The sequence below is a fragment of the Pelophylax lessonae genome (genome assembly GCF_965119305.1).
Source record: "Pelophylax lessonae genome assembly, contig: HAP1_SCAFFOLD_680, whole genome shotgun sequence".
NCBI lineage: Eukaryota > Metazoa > Chordata > Amphibia > Anura > Ranidae > Pelophylax > Pelophylax lessonae.
In genome coordinates this window covers 41,536-63,033 of record NW_028119666.1, presented here as the reverse complement: position 1 = coordinate 63,033, position 21,498 = coordinate 41,536, and positions in this window count along the sequence as shown.

Here is a 21,498-nt window from a genome sequence, read left to right as displayed (position 1 = left end):
TCACTTTTAAGACTGGGCCTATTTTTTACACTTGGTGTTTAAAAGCTAAAATCATTTTTTTTGCTAGAAAACTACTTAAAACCCCCAAACGTTATATATTTTTTTTTAGCAGAGACACTAGTGAATAAAATGGAGATTGTTGCAATATTTTTTATCACACCATATTTGGTCTGACATCATAGTCTTCCAAATGCAATTTTTTTGAGAAATATTCACTTTTTTAAATTAAAATATAAGAAAACAGTAAATTTAGCCCAATTGTTTACCATAATGTGAAAGATAATGTTATGCCGAGTAATTAGATACCCAACATGTCATGCTTCAAAATTGCGCACGCTCACCGAATGGCGCCAAACATTGGTACTTAAAAATCCCCATAGGCAACATTTTAAAAATTTCTACAGGTTACTAGCTAAGAGTTACAGAGGAGGTCTAGGGCTCAAACTATTGCTCTCGCTCTAATGATCGCGGCGATACCTCACATGTGTGGTTTGAACACCGTTTACATATGTGGGCGGGACTTGGGTATGCATTCGCTTCTGCGGGCGAGCTAACGGGACAGGGCGCTTTCATTTTTTTTTCCTATTTATTTTATTTATTATTTTTTTATTTTTACACAGTTTTAAAAAAAAAATGTTTTGATCATTTTTATTCCTATTACAAGGAATGTAAACATCCCTTGTAATAGAAATAGGCATGACAGGTCCTCTTTATTGTGAGATCTGGGGTCAAAAAGACCTCACAACTACAATAAAAAAGAAAAAAAAAATTGTTGAAAAAAAAAAGGGCCTTTAAACCGGTTGCTAGGCAACGACTTTTGACGTAGCTCCGGTCCTCCAAGACCATAGAGTCGAGTGAGGGCCATCTTGCCCTCTCTCGACTTCCTGTTTCTGAGGATCCGGGTGCGGTAAGCTGGGAAAACCTCTGGGACGCGGCTGGAGGGGGGGGGGCACCTCTTCCCCTGCACCGTAAGGGTAATTCCGCGGCGAATCTGCCATTGGGACCACCCTTATCTGAAAGCCAACCGCCCGCCGTTTAAAAAAATACCGGGGTTATGACAGCTATCTGCTGCCATAACCCCAGTATTTAGCTTTTAATGACCGATGTATATAGTCATTAGGCGGTCGGTAAGTGGTTGCATGTATATAGCAAAAATTGCACCCCAAAATACATTCTATAAAGGAAACTGTACAGGAATAGTCCGAGTCCATCTCCGCCCTGCTACTATTAGCGATTTCTAATTCTGAATCAGATTTGGATATGGATTCGGATAATGATGAGAGCTCCCCGGTGCTCTCATCAGTCATGGAGAGGACCTGAAGGGCCTCCTCGCTGCTGTACATCCTTTTTGACATGCTGGCTGTGATGGGCTGTTTGACGGGTGACGGTTGACTGCGGATGATCACTGATGGGTGGCAGGTGACTGATAGGTGGCAAGTGACGGTCACTGATGGGTTGACAGATGACGATGACTGATGGGTTGACAGGTGACAATGACTGATGGGGTGACATGTGACAATGACTGATGGGGTGACAGGTGACGATGACCGATGGGGTGACAGATGACGATGACTGATGGGGTGACAGGCAACGATGATTGATGGGTTGACAGATGACGATCACTGATGGGGTGACAGGTGACAATGATTGATGGGGTGAGAGATGACGATCACTGATGGGGTGACATATGACGATCACTGATGGGGTGACAAGTGACGATGATTGATGGGGTGACAGATGACGATCACTGATGGGGTGACAAGTGACGATGATTGATGGGGTGACAGGTGACGATGACTGATGGGGTGACAGGTGACGATGACTGATGGGGTGACAGGTGACGGTGATTGATGGGGTGACAGGTGACGGGCGATGGTCACCGATGGGTGACAGGTGACGGGCGATGGTGCACGGCGGTACTGATGGCAGTCTCTGGTGACAGGGGAAATTTAGGCTACGTTCACATGTGAGCGTAGCAATCGCGGGCAGAATCACCGCGATCCGGAAATCATTGCAAATCGCGGGGCGCCAGTGCGTTGCCCATGATTTGCAATAGCACCCCAAACGCTGTGCGATGTTGCCGCGATTTCCGCCTGCTGAATCGCGTTAACATTGTGCAAACAACGCATGACGCCCCAAAGAAACTCTTGTACCTTTTTTGGGTGTCATGCGATGTTTGCGTGATGTTACCGCGACTCGGCAGGCGGAAATTGGACTGTGTGGGGACCTTTATTTTTGTGCTTTTACTTTTACAGGTGTACAGAGCAGTAACTCACTGTTTCTGGCTCCGCTCTCCACACACTGGAAACTGTGTGAGGGGAGAAGAGCTAGTAACAGTAAGTTACTGCTCTGTGTTTACATTTTGTGATCGGCTGTGAATGGATGGACTGCCGGTGACTAGCTGTGTTTCTAGGGAACACAGAGCCACCGACATGACCGCGCTGCGCGCTCTCGATCACGCGGTCATCTTCTGGGCTCCTCTATTGTGATCGACTGTGTGATTAGATGCTCATTGGCTGTTTCCCCCCTGCCGGTGACGGGCTGTGTCCCGGTGACACGCCGCCACCGACAGTGCAGGGCGGCGCGCATACGATCGCGCGCCTGCCCTGCCTGAATGGGCCGCCGTCATATGACGGCGGCCCAGAACAATGGTCGCACCGCTCCGCCGTGATATGACGGCGGCAGGCGGCAAGTGGTTAAAGTTATTTCAAATGAATACATAACAGGGTTAATGGGGGTACTTTACATATGATTACATTTTGCGTTCAACATTATAGCTATACTGTTGTAGAAGATTTTCACTAGGGATGGGTTCTGTGTTTCGACTCGAACATTAGCTGTTCGTGTGTTCGCAGAACGCATGAACAAACGGGGCGTTCGGCGGGAAGTTCGCCCGCCAATGAGCGCCCCATAATGCACTGCGATGTTGCAGTGCATTGATTGCTGAGGATTGGCCAAAGCATGCACCTGACCTGTATGCTTTGGCCAATCACAGCACAATGTCCTGAGGGTGCCTTTGGCCAATCATGGCTGAGGGCCTAAGTCCACGTCCCACACTACATAAGGCTGCTGCTTACATGGCAGCCATGTATAGTGTGTGATAATGGAGATTAGGCAGGTAGTTAGTGGATAGTGAGTTGAGTTAGATTAGTGCAGTCAGCGTAGTGTACAGGCATACTCCACTTTAAAATGTATGAATATGTTGTAGTCCTGAGTCCCCTCTCGGTGCTCCCCAAGTTTTGTGTCCCTGTCACTTATGGTTTGGGAGCAGTGCAATGCCAGGCTGACCAATATTTCCCATAGATGCCAATGTTAAATACGGAGAGCAGTGCCACGTCATGCTGACCAAGATTTCCCATAAATGCCAATGAGCACTGAAAGCTGAAAATTGGTCAGGGCAGGAGGAGGGTGAAAAGTGCCCTGTATTTAAGTGGTTAAGTGGAACCCTATGACAGAATCTAAAAAAAAAAAAAATGGTGTGGGCTCCCCCCCAAAATCTATACCAAGCCCTTTGGGTCTGGTATAGATTTTAAGAGGAACTCCACATCAAAATAATTTTTTAAAAAAGGGCGTAGGGTCCCCCCCCATAATCCATACCAAGCCCTTTGGGTCTGGTACTGATTTTAAGATAAACTCCATACCAAAATTTAAAAAAAAAATGGCATGGGGCCCCCCTAAAATCCATACCAGATTCTTATCTGAGCATGCAGCCAGACAGGCCAGGAAAGGTGGGGGATGAGCGAGTGACCCCCCCCCCCACCCACCTGAACCATACCAGGCCGTTTGCCCTCAACATGGGAAGGGTGCCCCCCAAAGCACCTTGTCCCCATATGGGGACAAGGTCCTCTTCCCAAGAACCCTGGGCTGTGGTTGTGGGGGTATGCGAGTGGGGGGCTTATCGCAATCTGAAAACCCCCTTTTAAAATAGGTGGCCCCAGTTCCCGCCCCATTTACCAAAAAAGTGTAAAAAAGTAAAAACCACAGAACACAGTTTTTGACAAGTCCTTTATTAAAAAGAAAAATAAATTCAAAAACGCTTTGTCTCTTCAGAGGCTACCAGCCGTCTGCCCGGTGAATGGGTAGGGGTACGATGTACCCTATACCCATTAACATAGGGGGGCAGGATCTTGTGGTCCCCTAGTTAAAGGGGGCTTCCAGATTCCGATAAGTCCCCCACCCACAGACCCCGACAACCACAGCCCAGGGTTGCTGGGAAGAGGGACCCACCCCCCCCATGTCGAGGGCATGTGGCCTGCTATGGTTCAGGAGGGGTGGGGGCATGCTCAGATACGAGTTTGATATGGATTTTGGGGGGGGGACCCCACGCCGTTTTTTTTTTTTAAATTGTGGCCTACGCCGTTTATTTCATTTTTTATATCTGTATTGCCAGGAGCCGACAATACATTACAGCCGTGAGCAAGTTTAAATTACATTTCTCTTACGTACTCCGACAGTCGCCGCCTCTTCATATTCGTCACTAATGGGGTTATTGACCTTTGCTCCGTAGGAGTGCTAGGCAACAGAATATATTAATATCAAAGCTTTTAGCATATCCCACCCCCAGGGGGTGGTCCCCTCAGTCAATACCTCCTTGCTTCCTGCATACCAACTCAGTTTCATATGCCTAGCTCAGGAGTGCAGGCTGTTCCTGTGCTGGGGCTCTTAGTCTCAGCCACTTTTCTCTCTTTTTGATTTTATTTGAAGTTTTTTTCTTTCTTTTCCTTAGCTGTTTATTTCCAGCATTAGTTAGTTCTTCTGATGAAGATAATCGTGCGGAGCTGGGTCTCAGTCTGGCCACCCTGGATCCCAGGGCTCAGGGCCAGGGGCTTCCCAGCCTGCCATCGAGCGTTCAGCTTAGGTTTTGCCCTGGCACATTGAACGACCCATCCCTGTTCGCTGCAGGGATGCTATCGGTGAGGTGGCTACCTCACTGGACGCCATTGCGGTTTCGCACCGCAACTCCACTGCGTCATGCTTGCGACACTCCCTGTCCTCAGTACTGCGGTTTGGTCACTGGAGCAGGCTCCCCACGCCATCCGGACTGGTAAGTGTATCTCTATGTGGGGACCTGTCTTTTTTGGGTGTCAGTCTGGGACTGTGTGACCCTGCATGTCTGTGTGACTGCTGTGCTCCCTGTCAGCTCCTGTGTGCACTTGCTGCCTGTGTGTGGGCTGTGAGGGGGGGCTCTCCCGCTCTGCTGGGTGTCATGTGAAGCAGTAAGATTTTTAGACATGCTGTGCGGCGATCGCTGCGGCGATCCGCCATTTTTCTTGGGAAAATAATTATGGTGGAAGGTCCTGTGTGGTACCGCACACGTTTTTGGCGCCAAACGCCGCCATTTTGAGCGGCGATCGATCCCACATGTCAGTGCCATGTTCTCTTTGCCCAGGGTTTTGTCCTCAGCCGAGCGGCCATGTTTGTGTAGCCTTGCAGAGGCTTCATGGGGGCGGTCAGTCTTGCATCACTTCCTTTTCCTCTGGCACAGCGATCGGTGCAGCAGCCTGTGTGAGCTCTCCAGGTTTTATATCTCTTTTTTTTCCTGTATTCCTTGCCCAGTTTATTATCCCTGTGGGGGTCAGTGTGTTCGGTGGGTGCGGTGGGCAGCGCTCACCGCGATCTTAAAGGGGCAGTACCCTTTATTAATTTTTTGCTGGGGCATGGATTCTCAGGATTGCAAGTTTCCTCCCACCCTGGTGGGGGGCCAAGGGGCTGCTGCTTCCCCCGAGGGGGCTGATCTGGCCACTATTGTGGAAAACTTGGCTGCTCAGGTGCAGATGCTGGTGGCTGATCGATCCACAAAACGGCCCAGGGTGTCTATTTCCTCTGATTCAGAGGGCGATGGGGCTGCTATGGCTGGAGTGCCCTTCTCAGGGTCTCACTCATCCCTAGACCTCGTGGGGTCTGACGGGGAGGCTGAGGTGGAAGGGGTTGATAATTCTCCCCCTGTCTCGTCTGAAGAGCTTGCACTCATGGATGAGTTGGTTGCTTCTATCAAGGAAACACTGCATTTGCAGGATGACCCATGACCTCCTGCTTTGATGTCCTCTTATGGGACGCAGAGAAAACGCAAAACATCGCAGGTTTTTCCTTGCTCTACGGAATTTCAGCGCGCGGTTGATGAGCAATGGCGCAATTTAAAAAAGCCTTTTGCTGTGCCGAGTAGATTCAAGCTGCGTTATCCCTTTACACCGGCTACTGATGAGCGTTGGTGTGTACCGCCTCAGGTGGATCACGCGGTGGCGATTTTGAATAAATCAACTGCGATCCCTGCTGAGGATACCCCGGTGTTCCGGGACCCGACGGACAGGAGATTGGAATCTCTGGCCCGTCATGCTTATACGGTTGCTGGCTCTATGCTGAAGCCTATTTTTGCTTCCATTATGGCAGCCCAGGCTATTGCGGATTGGACGCAGGTGCTCCGGCGCACTCTGGTGGCTGACTCTGCCCCGCCGACAACTTTGGCTATGGTGGATCAAATTCATCAGGATGTCATGTATTTGTGTGATGCGGACTTGGATTTAGTCCCTTTGGCTGCGCGTCTTTCTAGTGTGGCGGTCTTGAACCGTCGCCTGATATGGTTGAAATGTTGGTCTGTTGACCAATCTTCTCGCAAGACTCTGGCAAATTTGCCCTACGCGGGATCCCGCCTTTTTGGCGAATCTTTGGATACCCTGATAAAGGGTATTTCTTGGGGTAAGAGCACTCTCTTGCCCCAATCTAACAAGACTAAGTTTGTTCGCGGTAAGAAGAATGCTTCGTTTAGGCCCTCTCAGGGGTCCTTTCGTGCCTTTCGGTCGCACTATAAGGGCAAGCCCTTCAAAGGCCAAGGCTCCCAGAAGAAGCCGTGGGCGGGTAAGCAGAAGTCCGGCCAGTCCGGATCCGCTGCCCACAACAATGCGGCCTGAAGGGGCGCCCTCACCCGTTTCTGGGGTGGGGGGACGTTTGTTCGGTTTTCTTCAACCCTGGCTGGACCGCATTCGGGACAGGTGGGTTCAGGAAATCGTTCGATCTGGATACAAGATCGAGTTTCTCTCTCGGCCGACGGGCAGATTTTTCCCCTCAAACCTTCAGCTGACTCCGGAGCGCTTGCAGGATCTGCACCTGGCGGTGCGGGACCTGCGGGCCCAGGGAGTGGTGGTTCCGGTGCCTCATCGGGACAGATTTCGGGGGTTCTACTCCAATCTGTTCACTGTGCCCAGAAAGGAGGGCAAAGTATGTCCGATTCTGGACTTAAAAGCTCTGAACCGCTTTGTGCGGGTTCGCACGTTTCGCATGGAATCCCTGCGCTCGGTGGTGGCTGCCCTGGTTCCGGGGGAATTCATGGCCTCCATCGACTTGAAGGATGCGTACCTACACATCCCCATTTTCGAGGGTCACCAGAGGTACCTTCGATTTGCCATTGCGGAGGGTCATTATCAATTTGTGGCGTTACCCTTCGGTCTCGCTTCGGCTCCGCGGGTTTTCACCAAGGTGCTTGCGCCGGTTCTGGCTTTACTGAGGGCCCAGGGCATTTCGTCGGTTGGACGATAAATTTTCCAAAATCGACGTTGTGTCCGTCGGTTCGTCTTCCCTACCTGGGGATGATTCTGGACTCTGTTCAAGCGAAGGTCTTCCTGCCGGAAGACAAGCATTGGACACTTCAGTGCGAAGTCAGGTCCCTCAGGGACAATCAGTGCTCGTCCCTCCGGACGTGTATGAGGTGTCTGGGATTGATGGTTTCGGCCTTCGAGGCGATTCCCTTCGCCCAGTTTCACACACGGGAGCTTCAGGCGGAAGTCCTGGCCAAGTGGGACGGGCGTCCGCAATCTCTGGATCTGCGGCTGTCGTTATGCCATCTCACCCGAAGGGGTCTTTTGTGGTGGCTCCAGTCCCCGGCGGTGTCGGTGGGCAAGTCCTTTCGTCCTTTGTCATGGACGGTGATTACCACGGATGCCAGCCTGTCCGGCTGGGGTGGTGTTCTGGGCGTTTTGTCCGCCCAGGGAACTTGGTCGGAGGAGGAATCCTCCCTTCCGATCAACATTCTGGAATTGCGGGCGATATCTCTCTGTCTTCTGCGTTGGACGGACAGGCTTCAGGGCCGTCCAGTTCGGGTGCAGACGGACAATGCCACAGCGGTGGCCTACATCAACCACCAAGGAGGCACCAGGAGTGCCCGGGCGGCTCGGGAAGTAGCCGACATTCTGTCTTAGGCCGAGACGCACATCCCGGCGATCTCTGCAGTTCACATTCCGGGGGTGGAAAACTGGCAGGCGGATTATCTGAGCCGCCAGACTCTGGACCAGGGAGAATGGTCCCTTCACCCGGATGTCTTCCAGATGTTATGCGCGAAGTGGGGGTCCCCAGATGTGGACCTGTTCGCGTCTTGTCTAAATCACAAGGTGGAAAGGTTCGTGGCAAGGATGCGCGATCCTCGGGCAGGCGCCTCGGACACGTTAGTGACGCCCTGGCATCAGTATCGTCTGATGTATGCCTTTCCACCGATTCAGCTGCTGTCCAGGTTCCTTCGCAGGTTGGCCTCGGAACCGAAAACGGTGATTCAGGTGGCACCGGACTGGCCTCGCCGGTCTTGGTACGCAGACCTCGTGAATCTGGCGGTCGACACTCCGTGGCGTCTGTCTCTTCGAGCGGACCTTCTGTCTCAAGGGCCGATATTCCATCCTGCTTTACAGTCGCTGGCTCTAACGGCCTGGCTGTTGAAAGCCAGGTCCTGAAGGATAGGGGTCTCTCCCCTGAGGTCATTCCCACTTTGATCAAGGCCAGGAAGGCCTCTTCGGGGAAGATTTACTACCGTACTTGGAAGGCGTATTTTGCCTGGTGTGAGTCCAGGGGGTATTCCCCTCGCTCATACTCGGTATCGAGAGTGTTGGCTTTCCTCCAAACTGGAGTGGACCAGCGTTTGGCGCTGGCCACGATTAAGGGTCAGATTTCTGCGCTGACCATTCTTTTTCAACGTCCTGTGGCGTCTAACTCTTTGGTTAGCACCTTTGTTCAAGGGGTGCGACATTTGGTCCCTCCTAGGAGGGAGCCTTTGCCTCCGTGGGATTTGAACCTTGTTCTGTCCGTGTTACAACATGCTCCTTTTGAGAATATCAGGGAGATCTCGTTGTCTTTGTTGTCCAAGAAGGTTGCCTTCTTAGTAGCGATTACTTCGGCTAGCAGGGTGTCGGAGCTGGCGGCCTTGTCCTGCAAGTCTCCGTATTTGGTGATTCACTTGGATAAGGTGGTCTTGCGACCTAACCCATCTTTTCTTCCGAAGAGAATTTCTGAATTTCACCTCAATGAGGACATTGTCTTGCCTTCGCTTTGTGCGAAGCCTAAACATCAGAAGGAGGTGGCTTTTCATTCCTTGGATGTTGTTCGGGCGATCAGGATGAGGGACCTCGGAAGGGTATGGCGGCACTTCTACCATCGCCAAATGGATCAGACAGACCATCGAGCAGGCCTATGCTTTGAGGGGGAAGGTTCCTCCCATGCCTGTGAAAGCGCACTCTACCAGATCTCTGAGTACGTCTTGGGCCTGTGATCATCGGGCTTCTGTGGCCCAGGTGTGTAAGGCGGCGACTTGGTCGTCCGTTCACACCTTCTCCAAATTTTGCAAGGTGGATGTTCAGGCATCGGCAGATGCTTCTTTTGGCCATAAAGTCCTTAGTGCGGCAGTGCCTTAGGGTCCCTTATTTGGGCTCTTGACTGCTGCTGAGTTACTTGTTTTTCCTGGGTTGTTGCTCCTGTTGAGCACGTTTTCCTGTTGCCCGGTTGGTTCTCTTACTTTGGTAAGGTTCCTTTCGCTGATGTGGGTATTGCGTTGCTTTAGGCGCGGCTGCTGTTTTTCCCACCCCTCATGTCTACACTGCTTTGGGACGTCCCCATTAGTGACGAATATGAAGAGGTGGTGTCTGTCGGAGGACGTAAGAGAAAATGGAATTTTTGTAAAATCTTACCTGTAAAATTCCTTTCTCTGAGTCCTCCGACAGTCGCCGCCCCCGCCCCTCTTTTGGGGTTTGTTTGTATACTCTACTGCTATTCTACTGAAACTGAGTTGGTATGCAGGAAGCAAGGAGGTATTGACTGAGGGGACCACCCCCTGGGGGTGGGATATGCTAAAAGCTTTGATATTAATATATTCTGTTGCCTAGCACTCCTACGGAGCAAAGGTCAATAACCCCATTAGTGACGAATATGAAGAGGCGGCGACTGTCGGAGGACTCAGAGAAAGGAATTTTACAGGTAAGATTTTACAAAAATTCATTTTTTTTCCTTTTGAAATGTCAGTATTGCTGCAGCAGACTCCAAACATCGTACAGATGCGCCACTTTACAGGCACATTAAGGGAACCCCCCCAGGCACAATATTTAAAATAATTTTTTCATTTTTATTGTTTCACTTTAAGCATCATTAAAATCACTGCTCCTGTAAAAATGTTAACTTAAAATTTTTATTTTGCATTGATACATGTCCCCTAGGGCAGTATCCGGGTCCCCATATACTTTTTATGGCAATAACTTGCATATAAGCCTTTAAAATTAGGACTTTTGATTTTTCATGTTCGTGTCCCATAGACTTTAATAGAGTTTGTATTTTCGCTAGAACTTTTTCCCTGTTCGAGATGTTCTGGTGCGAAATGAACAGGGGGGTGTTTGGCCCATCACTAATTTACACTAAACATATTTTATGTACAAATGAAGCAGAGTAGGAAAGGTTTTCCACTTTCTAATACAGTGACAAACCTCTGAGTACCTCCCTTGTGGACCACAGGGAGGTCTCTCTGCTCAAATCCTCCCCAGTCAGCTTGAATATCGTCAATGGCCTCTTTCAAGTCTACAACCACTCAGGCTCGGTTCACACTACTGTGATGCAATTTTGACTCGATTTGCAGTGTCATTATGTAGAGTAACTTTGATGCAAATTTGCTTGCATTTTGGATGTAGTTTACATATTCGATGGGGCCAAATTACACTGTAAATTGCACCAAAGAAGCACAGGACCCTTTTCTAATGATACCTTACAGCTGAGCTGCATTGATGTGAATAGGCACCATTGGAAGCAAAGTTATTTCCATTGTGATGTGATTCAATGTGACCCAAGTCGCATCTGAAATCGCATCAGTGTGAACCAGGCCTCAAAGTTTATTCAGATCTCTCCAGTGTGGAGCAAATTAGTCTCACAATACTATTAAACAGCAGATCTAAAGCCCCGTACACAAGCATAGAAAATTGGCTTGTTAGTATGATGCTTCCGACAACCGACTCTGAAAAAAATCTGGTGTGCAGACTATAACATTTTTGTTGGCCGTCAAAACACGGCCGATTTTCGTGCAGTCAGTACTGATTTCGACAGGGAAAAATCTTATGAGCAAGACTGGGCATGCTCAGATAAGAAAGAACACAAAGAAAGCAAACCAACACTTGACATCACTTCAGAAGCAGATTTTTGTTGGGCGAGAAAATTTGTGTGCAGTCTAGGCACATTTCAACCAACGAAACACAACTCTGGACAAAAGACGGACGATTGGTCGGCCGATAATCGTTGCGTGTGTACGGGGCTTAATTGCTAAACAAGAAGCTCTTTTGTTAACCTTCTGTTAGCAGCAGGATAAATATCTTCAGGTTTTCATCATTCTGCTTGTAAATGGAAAACATGTTCAGAAATTGAATTGATAGACGCAACATGACTTATGCTGAGTTATTTGATACTCTATGGTTATGCTATTCTTTTATTTACACAGTATTCTATCCAAAGATAATATGGTGCTAGTTATGTGTTTTCTGGTGATGCTGCCAGCAGTGATAATCATCCTATGGAGAAGAAGTCACATGCCTGTACTTTCCCTGGATGGGACTGTGTAATCAATATAATGAAACAATTAATCAGCTGCACAAAGTGTGAAGGGTGTTGGTGTCATTTCCTGAACACACCCATATACAACACATAGCTGTGGAAGTAAAGACATTGCTTTATGAAATCATGTAGTGAGAAAATGTTAGGGTGCCATTGCTGACCTCTGAAAATCTAGCTTTCTGGCTGCCATGCTGATCCAGCAGATCAGCTGTTCTGACTTCACTCTGACATTCTAATCTGCATGCTTGTTTCAAGTCAGTGACTGAAAAAGTATGCATACCAGAGACATCCAGACAATTAGTATTCTTAAGAGGGGGTCACCGATGGCAGACCATTTACAGTATTTACTAGAAAAGTGAAGTTACGATGTGCCGAGTATTATAATTTGGTGGGACCGTTTTCTTCAAGGTACCTCTCATGGGCACGAAGCACATTACCATAGCTCTCCGGGTAGAAGTCTCAAGATTTAAGAAAAAAAAAACCATGCCAGGCTATTAACAACAGCTTAAAAAGCTTGTTATAATAATTGTTGAAAAAAAAAATCAACATGTTTTGGGGTTTCTTTAAGTCCCCCTTCATCTGGCTGCTATTCCAGCATTTGCAGCAAAGTTTAAACATGCTAATGAAATCCAAACCTAGCATATGCAATTTTTGGTAAATTTGTGGAACTGAAAGCATTGGGACTTTATATATGCCAAATGAGAACAAACACATAAGTAAAAAATGTAAAGTTTTTCCTTTACAAAGCTTTTATACAAAAGGACCTTCCAGTAATTCCAAGCTACATTGGTATTATGTATACATGCATTTGTACGTGGTCTACGCGTTTCCTGGGATCCCCGGCTTCTTCAGGACTATACATGTTTCTTGTTTATACATAAGGCTCTTACTGTGATTAAAAAGAAAACAGGAAAAAAAAAGAATTACAAAACAGTCAATATGAACAAAAACAAATGCATATAATCCATATTTACAGCATAATTACAAACTCAAATTACCTTGTGATTGCAGAGAGGGGGGAAAGGGAAGGAGGAGAGGGAGAGAAAAAAAAAAAAACCCTATATAACCCCAAATAATCTCTATATTTCAACAACATATTACAATTGTAACAGATTATATATATACCCAATTGTATAGCAAAGAATTACCTATAATCCAAGGAGGTTTGTTGCGAGAGATTTGCGTCACTAAAACAGAGGAAAGATATCGGGGAACTTTCTCCTGATTTTTTGTAAATCCTATGCAATTCTTCATTTAGATTCCCCCAGCACAATATTTCTAAACCCTGATGAAGAGGAACTTCAACCCCCCGAAATGTGTTGGATGTTTTTTAATGATTGCTACAATGAATAAACTTTATCTAAGAGGTCAATAATAGGCCAGTTGCTCTCTTTTCTCTACCAATCTTGAGCCCCAACAGGATTACTTAAAAAAAAAAAACTGCAGAATGCATTGAGAACATATGATTTACCAACAGCTGGGGTGTCATACTAGGTTTATTATAATGCTTAGGACAATGTATTGCAAAACTGGGCAAACCACATGCTCAGGAATGGATCACACAACCATTGCTACAAGAACTATCAGTGGTGTTACCAGAAGACTATTTTGCTGGCATGTTAAGCAATGAAGGACATTTATTACAATGGTTTATCTGCTGAAAGTTCGTTAAACAGATGTTTGAACGGAAATTTAAGGAAAGGACATTATCATCTGCGGAAAAAGAGAATAGAAGATTCATTGACAAAATCATTTCCGAGAAGCTTTGTAGCTGTTTCTGTGGCCTTTGTCTTATGAACACATATGAATATTTATTATTCTTTTGTTTTAGTGTTTACCTTTTTTATGTTTTGTACTCATGTCGTATTATAAAAAGGAAAAAAACAGATAACCTATTGTGCCCCTTGTGTGAGATCGTGACCGGTCACATTTTGTTTTCCCAACATTAATGAGCCAGACTGTTTAGTAAAAAACACTGAAATGTTAAGTAGAATAGTACAAATTCCAACTGTTGAAGAGTACAACAGAAACAAAAAACAACCGTGCTAGAAAATGAACATATAACCTGTTGCAGCTGCTGCCACAGGAAACTAATATAGTGCCCTAAACTTCCGTATTATAAAGCCCCAAAAGAACTGAAAAGGGCTATAGCACTATACACCCAAACAAAGAAACTCATTGAAATAAAGTCCAGAAACATAATGGGGTTTATTTCCTATAAGGGCTCTTTCACACAGGCGGACCGTTCAGATCCGCCTGTGTTTTTTTGGCGGATCTGAACAACCCTCCATGCATCCCTATGGGGCATCGGATGTCAGTGAAGACATGTCCGCTGATATCCGATCCGTCAAATCTGGACGGATGGAAACCCGATTTTCTATCCATCCAGCGGATCGGATGAGAGCGGACCGACGGTCCGTTCCCATCCGATTTCCCCCATAGAGATGCATGGGGAACTGACAGCTGTGTCTCTACACACAGAGCGGAGACACAGCTGTCATCCTCCTGCTCAGTGGGGGATTGGTGGATCAATCCCCCGCTGAGAAAAACGGACTCCGTCCGACGGACGGAGTGTGTGAAAGGGGCCTTACTGAAGAATGCAAAATCTGGTGCAGCTGTGCATGGTAGCCAATTAGCTTCTAATTGCAGCTTGTTCAATTAAGTTTTGATTAAAAAAAAAAAGAGCTACACCAAATTTTGCACTCTCCAGTTTTAGAAAAACAACCCCAAAGAGTCAGTCCAATGTTATGTGCATAGAATGATAATAAATGTAATCTCGTAGCTGTGCTCTGGGATTTTGTCCAATAACAATGGTGCAACTTCAGATTATATATCAGTGTGCCATGTTCCAACTCAGTGGCTCCACACCATCCCAGTAGGTGATCCTCCAATATGAATAAATAAATTACCATGGTGGAACCAACTATTTCAATAATTAGAAAGAAAAAATAGAAATGTAGCAATTTGCAGAATATATGTATTTATTTATTTATTTATTTACATGTTTTTGGAACCCTCCTTTTGACATTTTTTTTTAAATACTATTTTTAACAATGTATTTTTGTATGGTTTTATCAATATTTGCATATTTTATATTTGTTGTATTTAATGTGATTTACATATTATTATACCTGTATTCCTTTGCAATATTTTTTTTTTATACTTTAAAGTGTAACTCCACTTTTGTTGAGAAAAAAAAAAACATTCCCCTCTGGGTGATCTACAGTATGTACATTGCAAGGATTTTAACAAACTTGGTTGCAGATTCTTACCTTTTGTTATTCTGAAGAAATCATGGTTTGCTCCTCTGTGCCCCTGGGCTGGGTGGGTCTCATGGGAGTGGTTTCATAGTATCTGTCAGCTGTGGCAGTTGCAGGGCTCTAATGAGGAAATCTGCTTGGCCTGTATTACTTTAGATGTGTTCCTATTAGGAGTATCTCACCAGAAATGACATTTTTGTGGCAGGGGATACCAGAAATCTGACTTGTATCTTAGTACAGACTTCTGGGAAAAATGGTGAGCCAATCACACAAGCAGGAAATGATGTTTCTGGGATGTAGTCAGTACACATTCTGTGTACAGAAGAGCTCCAGGTAGATAATATTGCATTGCATTTTCAGAAAATAACAGCAGCTGAAGATTGAAAAGGAAAGGTCATTTTTAATAACATTCAATTACAACATGATTTGTGTCGCAATTGTACACGCTTTATTGTTTTTTCTTTATTTGCTGATATTTTTTCCCCACGAAAGTGGAGTTACCCTTTAAATGGGGAAGTCAAAATAGGTTTTTGCTGTGTTTGCCCTACATCCACACAAGATGGCGCTGTATATGGGGCATAAGGCATAGGTATATTGGTATTGTTAAATAGATGTAAGAATGTATAATAACATACTGAGACATTAAGATCATATGCTGTTGTGCTATCTTGTGAGAAGATAAGGGAATTATATGTGCAATAGCTATGTTTGGTAAGAAGGCAGCAACTCTTAGTATGGTTATATAGGTGGGGGTTTATATATATATATATATAGTGAAGAACAGAGTGAAGCCAGTTTTTGTCTGCTCCTGAGGAGGTTGCATAGTAATAATGAAACGCGTAGGCAAAGACTTCTGTGACAGCACTTTTTATTTTTGTTTTTTATTGTTTGAGCCAGATGGACTTGTGTCTTTTTTCAACCTGACTAACTATGTAACATCCACTCGGTGGAGCGCACGCTGATTGCACACAGCAGTTCTTCCTATTTTGTGTACACACTCCTATTAATACATGCATTGGATTATTTTTTTTCCTAATAAAAAAAGGTGTTTTCACCATAAATGGCTTTTTCTCCCTTAACTTCATTTGTTTATTAACCAAACTTGGCAAGTGACCGCTAGTGATGCATAAGGGTCCGGATATCCTGGAAGATTGGGTGCATACCTTCCAGTGGATACCTTGTGCACTTTTTTGACTCCCTTGCTAACACATGGGGTCAGATTTCTCTGGTGAGTGTGGTGTGTATTGGGGAACCACCTACAGGTATGGTGTGGAGGGACTGGAACATGACATGCTGATATATCATTTGAAGTTGCACTATTGTAATCCACAGAGCACGACTATAAGTTTGAATTTATAATCATTATATGCACATAATATTGAACTGACATTTTATGTTTCTGGACTTTATTTCACAGAGTTTGCTTATTTGTTTGGATGTATAGTGATGTGTGCCATTTTAGTTCTTTTGGGGCTTTATAATACTGAATTTCAGGGCACAATATTGGTATCCTGTGGCAGCAGCTGGCATAGGTTATATATTCATTTTCCAGCACGACTGGTTTTTGTTTGGTTTTCAACAATTGAAGAATGGCTGGAAAAATAGCAAACTAGGTGCTGCCTCAAAGATATTCATGTTGGCCCTAACATGGACTTGGTTCTAGGTCGAAAAGTGAACTCACAACACACATGTGTTGGCGTAACACACAATAAAACATGCATTTTTCAATGTATTTCCAAAAAGCAAGGTAAAACAGGGTATATGTGCTCTGCTGTGCCAATCTTATAGTATATGTTGGTCTTGTAAAGATCGGAGTGATTAGACTGAATAGGTGCATGCCTTTTCAAGAAGTTGTGCCAGTCCAGAACTGCATTTTTAAGGGCATGGCAGCCCATTTTTTTTTTAATGGAACGGTAAAATTCACAAAAGACTGCAATTTGCGACACAGGAGTCCCACGCTTACTGTAACTTGTTACATCACTTCAGCCTCCTGGTTTGCTAACCTGCCACACGGCTGCTTCGGGCCTCATGCCTAGGCCTTAGGTCTGCTCCTCAGACCAACACAAAGGTTTCCCTCCAGTCAAGCGCTCTCATAGCTTACTCACAATCAGCTTGTTACTGCTCTGTGGCAGACTACATCTGCCTCCTGCAGACATGCATGCTTTGACTGCTCCCTGCAATCCCTCTGACTCCTAGAGAGGATGGGAGTCCTCCTGACTCCCATGCACTGACCTCCTATCTGTTGGGTTGAGCCCCCAGCTTTAACCCTGGGTCTAATATGAACTCAGCCCACACCTATGCAATCAGTACATCTGCCTCTCCAAAACTCTGACCTAAACTGCTAAAATGAACAGTGATACGGGCTGGCATCTCCACAGTCTACCGTTCATCAATGGAAAAAATGTGAGGGCTTTTTCTACTATGGATTGCTTCAAATGACGCTGTACCATTTTAAACTAAGACCCGCCTTAGAACAGACGCCATACAATATCTTCTTTTAATGCCCCATACACACGTGCCGATTATCTGCAGACTTACCTTTTCTATGTAGTGCAAGGGCCTGCCGGATTGCATACAAATTGAAAGTGTTTAGGTTTGACCTCATATTATATGGTTTTGGTAAGTCTGCAGACAAAAGTCTGCAGATAATCTGCACGTGTGTATGGGGCATAACTCTACTCATGTATTTTTCCTTTTTCACTGGGGCCTGATGTTTGCTAGTTTCTATGCTAAGCTCCACCAGCATCCCTCCCTTTGTCAAAGGAAACGGTTTCAGTGGCCAATAAGAGCACTAATAGGGCGTGTGTCAAATGGCTTTTGTTTGCTTTAGGTAAACGTTGCATTCTCATACAAATCTATAGGAATGCAACAGTTGCTTGAAGCAGGTCAAATGCATGTTAGAAGGAGGTCTAATGCAGATCAATTGCACCTGTTAATGAACCCTGAATTACCTTGGGAGCCCCTCAAACTAACGGCATCAACACAAGCCCAAAGCCCATCGACAAAGGCCCTTAAAGTGGTAGTAAAGGTGTTTTTGTTGATTTATACTGTACCTACAAGTAAGCCTACAGTATACAAGGCTCACCTGTAGATACAGTAAATACCTCCTCAACATGTATTGTTTAGGAGATATTTACTTAACCACTTTAGCCCCGCTTACATTGAGGCTACTGCGGCAAAGTGCCGCGATCCCGTCCAGCGACGTAGACCTACGTCGCTGGACTCCGCCCCTTGTGGGCGGCGCTCGCGCGCCGCCGGAGGCTCGCTCCCGCTGTGTTCATTCACAGCGGGAGTCGGGCCAGCGGAGGAGCAGCGGCGATTGCCGCTGCTCTGCCCCGATCGTCGGGGATCGAGTCTGGAGATCCGCCCGCTGTGTGTAAACACAGCGGGCGGATCTCCATAGTGACAGGGACTGACAGATGACTTTATCATAAAGCAAAGTGTCAAGCCCCAGTACCAAAATTAAAAATATAATAATTAATACTATGAATTTTTGTTATATTGTAGGGCCACACAATGGGACTATGCGCTGTTTACCTTAGTCCATAAGTTTGCCTAATGTCGTATTACCATTGCATTGTGTATTAGTTGAAGTGTGTGTATAGCCAAATCATTTTTTCCTGTTGTGGATAGAGTGGAGAGCTAGTAAAAACATGTGTCAGGTTGTGATTGCTATCTGTGACAGATTTGCTCTCTCTTTTTATCCTGGTGACCACAATAATCAGAACAGAAAATGATGGAAATCAAAAATTTTACAGTTGTCACTAAAACAGGAGTTAAGCCCCATACACACACGCAGATCGTCGTCATACAAATGTTCGTCTTTTCTCCCCGGGATGTCGGTGTCTGTTGAAAAGTGCAAAGACAGCACAAGGACAGCACAAGAATTTTGTCCGCAGACTTCAGCTGACTGCAGAAGTGATGTCATGTAATGGTTAACTTTCCCTGTGTTTTTTATTTTCTGAGCATGCCCAGTCTTGCAAATCTGCGGTCTGTCGGCTGATTTCTGTACTGACAGGCAAACAATTGTCCGTTCTGGTGTCTGCAGACAAAAATTTTCATGTTTGCAAGAAAGACTCTTGTCTGCAGATTGTGTGCAGACATCTGTCGGAGGCACCATACTAACACGCATACAATCGGCAGATCTTTCGTCCGCCGACGTTTGTATGACGACGATCTGCGTGTGTGTACGGGCCTTAAGGGGGAAATCTTCCAATGGGAGTAACTTTATTGGTGGCAACTGTGTAAAATGGGAATTTCTGCACTTTGAATAGATCACCTCTCACTTCTTGTTGCATTTCCAAAAACAATTTAAACAGCAAAAATGAACTGAGCAGTTTTACCCTTTCCATACTTCCAAAGAGGGCTTTTTATCAGAGCCGCTATTATACTGTTCTCATGTGTCAGCCTACGGTTAAGTGTATGTAACCCAAAATAATAATGTTGTGTAAATAGCTCTATTTTTGACTTGTAAATGTAGTTGTGCAAGGTTTTTTTTTTTTTTATATTATTGTAAGTACAGTAAATGCTTAATAAATACTTGTTGTTCCTGTTCTTCATTTAGTCCTTTCCATAATAGGGTGACAACGCTATCCCACCAGCTCCCAATGTTGCAGAAGTATTTGTCACCCTCCTGTGTAAGCTACAAACAGCCGTGCTTTCATCTAGTGCTGTGGGAAACACTCCCTGCTAGTTTACTGACAGCTGCTCTGACCATTTAGCAACCAAGACTTGGAATTTATGCCTTAGTGATGCTACTAACAACCTTAAAAGGGACCCCCTCCCCTTTAAAACTGCCAATGCTATTTAAAGGCAACCAGGTAAACAAGTGACTTACATCTATCAATCAATGCCCCTTTTTAAAATTTTCCCACATTGCCACTGGATGTCATTTGTATGCATCCTGCTCCCACACTACCAGCTTTAAAAACACCATAATTAGTGGCCAGATTCTTCCTATGTGTTATCTGTGTTGGCCCACTGATAAAGGCAGGCCCAAAGCAAAAAAAATAAAAAATAGGCGCAGGGCCTCATGATGGGGTTTACAGAATACAGGACATCAAGGGTCAATTGGCTGGGGTGTAGCAAGAGGTAAATTATTGGGATTGGTCCAGGAGTGATAGGTGGAGTTTTGGATAGGGGGCATGCTAGGGACAGAGAGTTTGTTTTACAGACCCTGCTGGTGAAGTCGGAAGAACAGGAGTCAAGAACAGGAATCCTCGCCCTCCTGCCCTGTTTTGGGTTGTTTGGTTGTTTTATTTGTAAAAAAAAAAAACAAAGGAAAGGGTTTGGTGGTTAGGGTCTTGGAAGGCATTAATATTCTTGGAAAAGTTCATAGGGTGACCCATCTAAGGTAAGGAGCCCTCTAGGGGATCCCAGGTAATGCGCAGCTGGGGACCATTAAGTATTAACCCTGATACACAATGCTAATTTGATTTTTGGTGCCTCCCAAGATCGGCAACCTTTATGTTACGGGTACTGGATTTGGTATTGTTTCTGTTTTAAGAAATGTTTATTTTGTTAATTTGTTAAATGAAATGTAAATTTTTCTCAATATTGGTGTTATGCATTATTTGTTCAGAGCTAGTGGCATGGGTTTCAGTTGGGAAGAAATACGATGGGTTGAATTTATCTGTAATACACGAATCCTATCTTTGACAGATCTTGCGCATGTGCAATGTGAGATCTGGCACAGAAATGAAAATGCCTTTGCCAGAAGTTCTCGCAGGATTTTGTGAAATCTGGAGAGATCTTGTAGTGTATAGACAAGGTGATGTAGCCTTCCCAGGGTGCATCGCTGATGGCCTGGCTACATCACCAGTGATTTGAAAAAGGTCCCACAGTTAACAGTGCATGTCAGAGCACAAACCAAGCCATGAACTCCTAGGAATTGTCTGAAGACCTCCGGGACAGGATTGTATCGAGGCACAGATCTAGGGAAGGGTACAGAAAAATCTCTGCAGCATTGAGGGTCCCAATGAGCACAGTGGCCTCCTTCTTTCATAAATGGAAGATGTTTGAAACCACCAAGACTCTTCCTAGAGTGGGCTACCTGGACATACTAAACGATCGGGGGAGAAGGGCCTTAGTCAGGGAGGTGACCAAGAATCTGATGGTCACTCTGATAGAGCTCCAGCAGTTGTGGACAGAGAGGAACCTTCCAGAAGAACAACCATCTCTGCAGCACTCCACTAATCAGGCCTGTATGGTATAGTGGCCAGACAAAATCCACTCAGTAAAAGGCACATGACATCCCACCTGGAGTTTGCCAAAAGACACCTGAAAGACGCCCAGACCATGGAAAACAAAATTCTCTGGTCTGATGAAAGAAAGATTGAAGTCATGTTTGGAGGAAACCAGGCACCGCTTATCACCTGGCCAATACCATCCCTACAGTGGATCA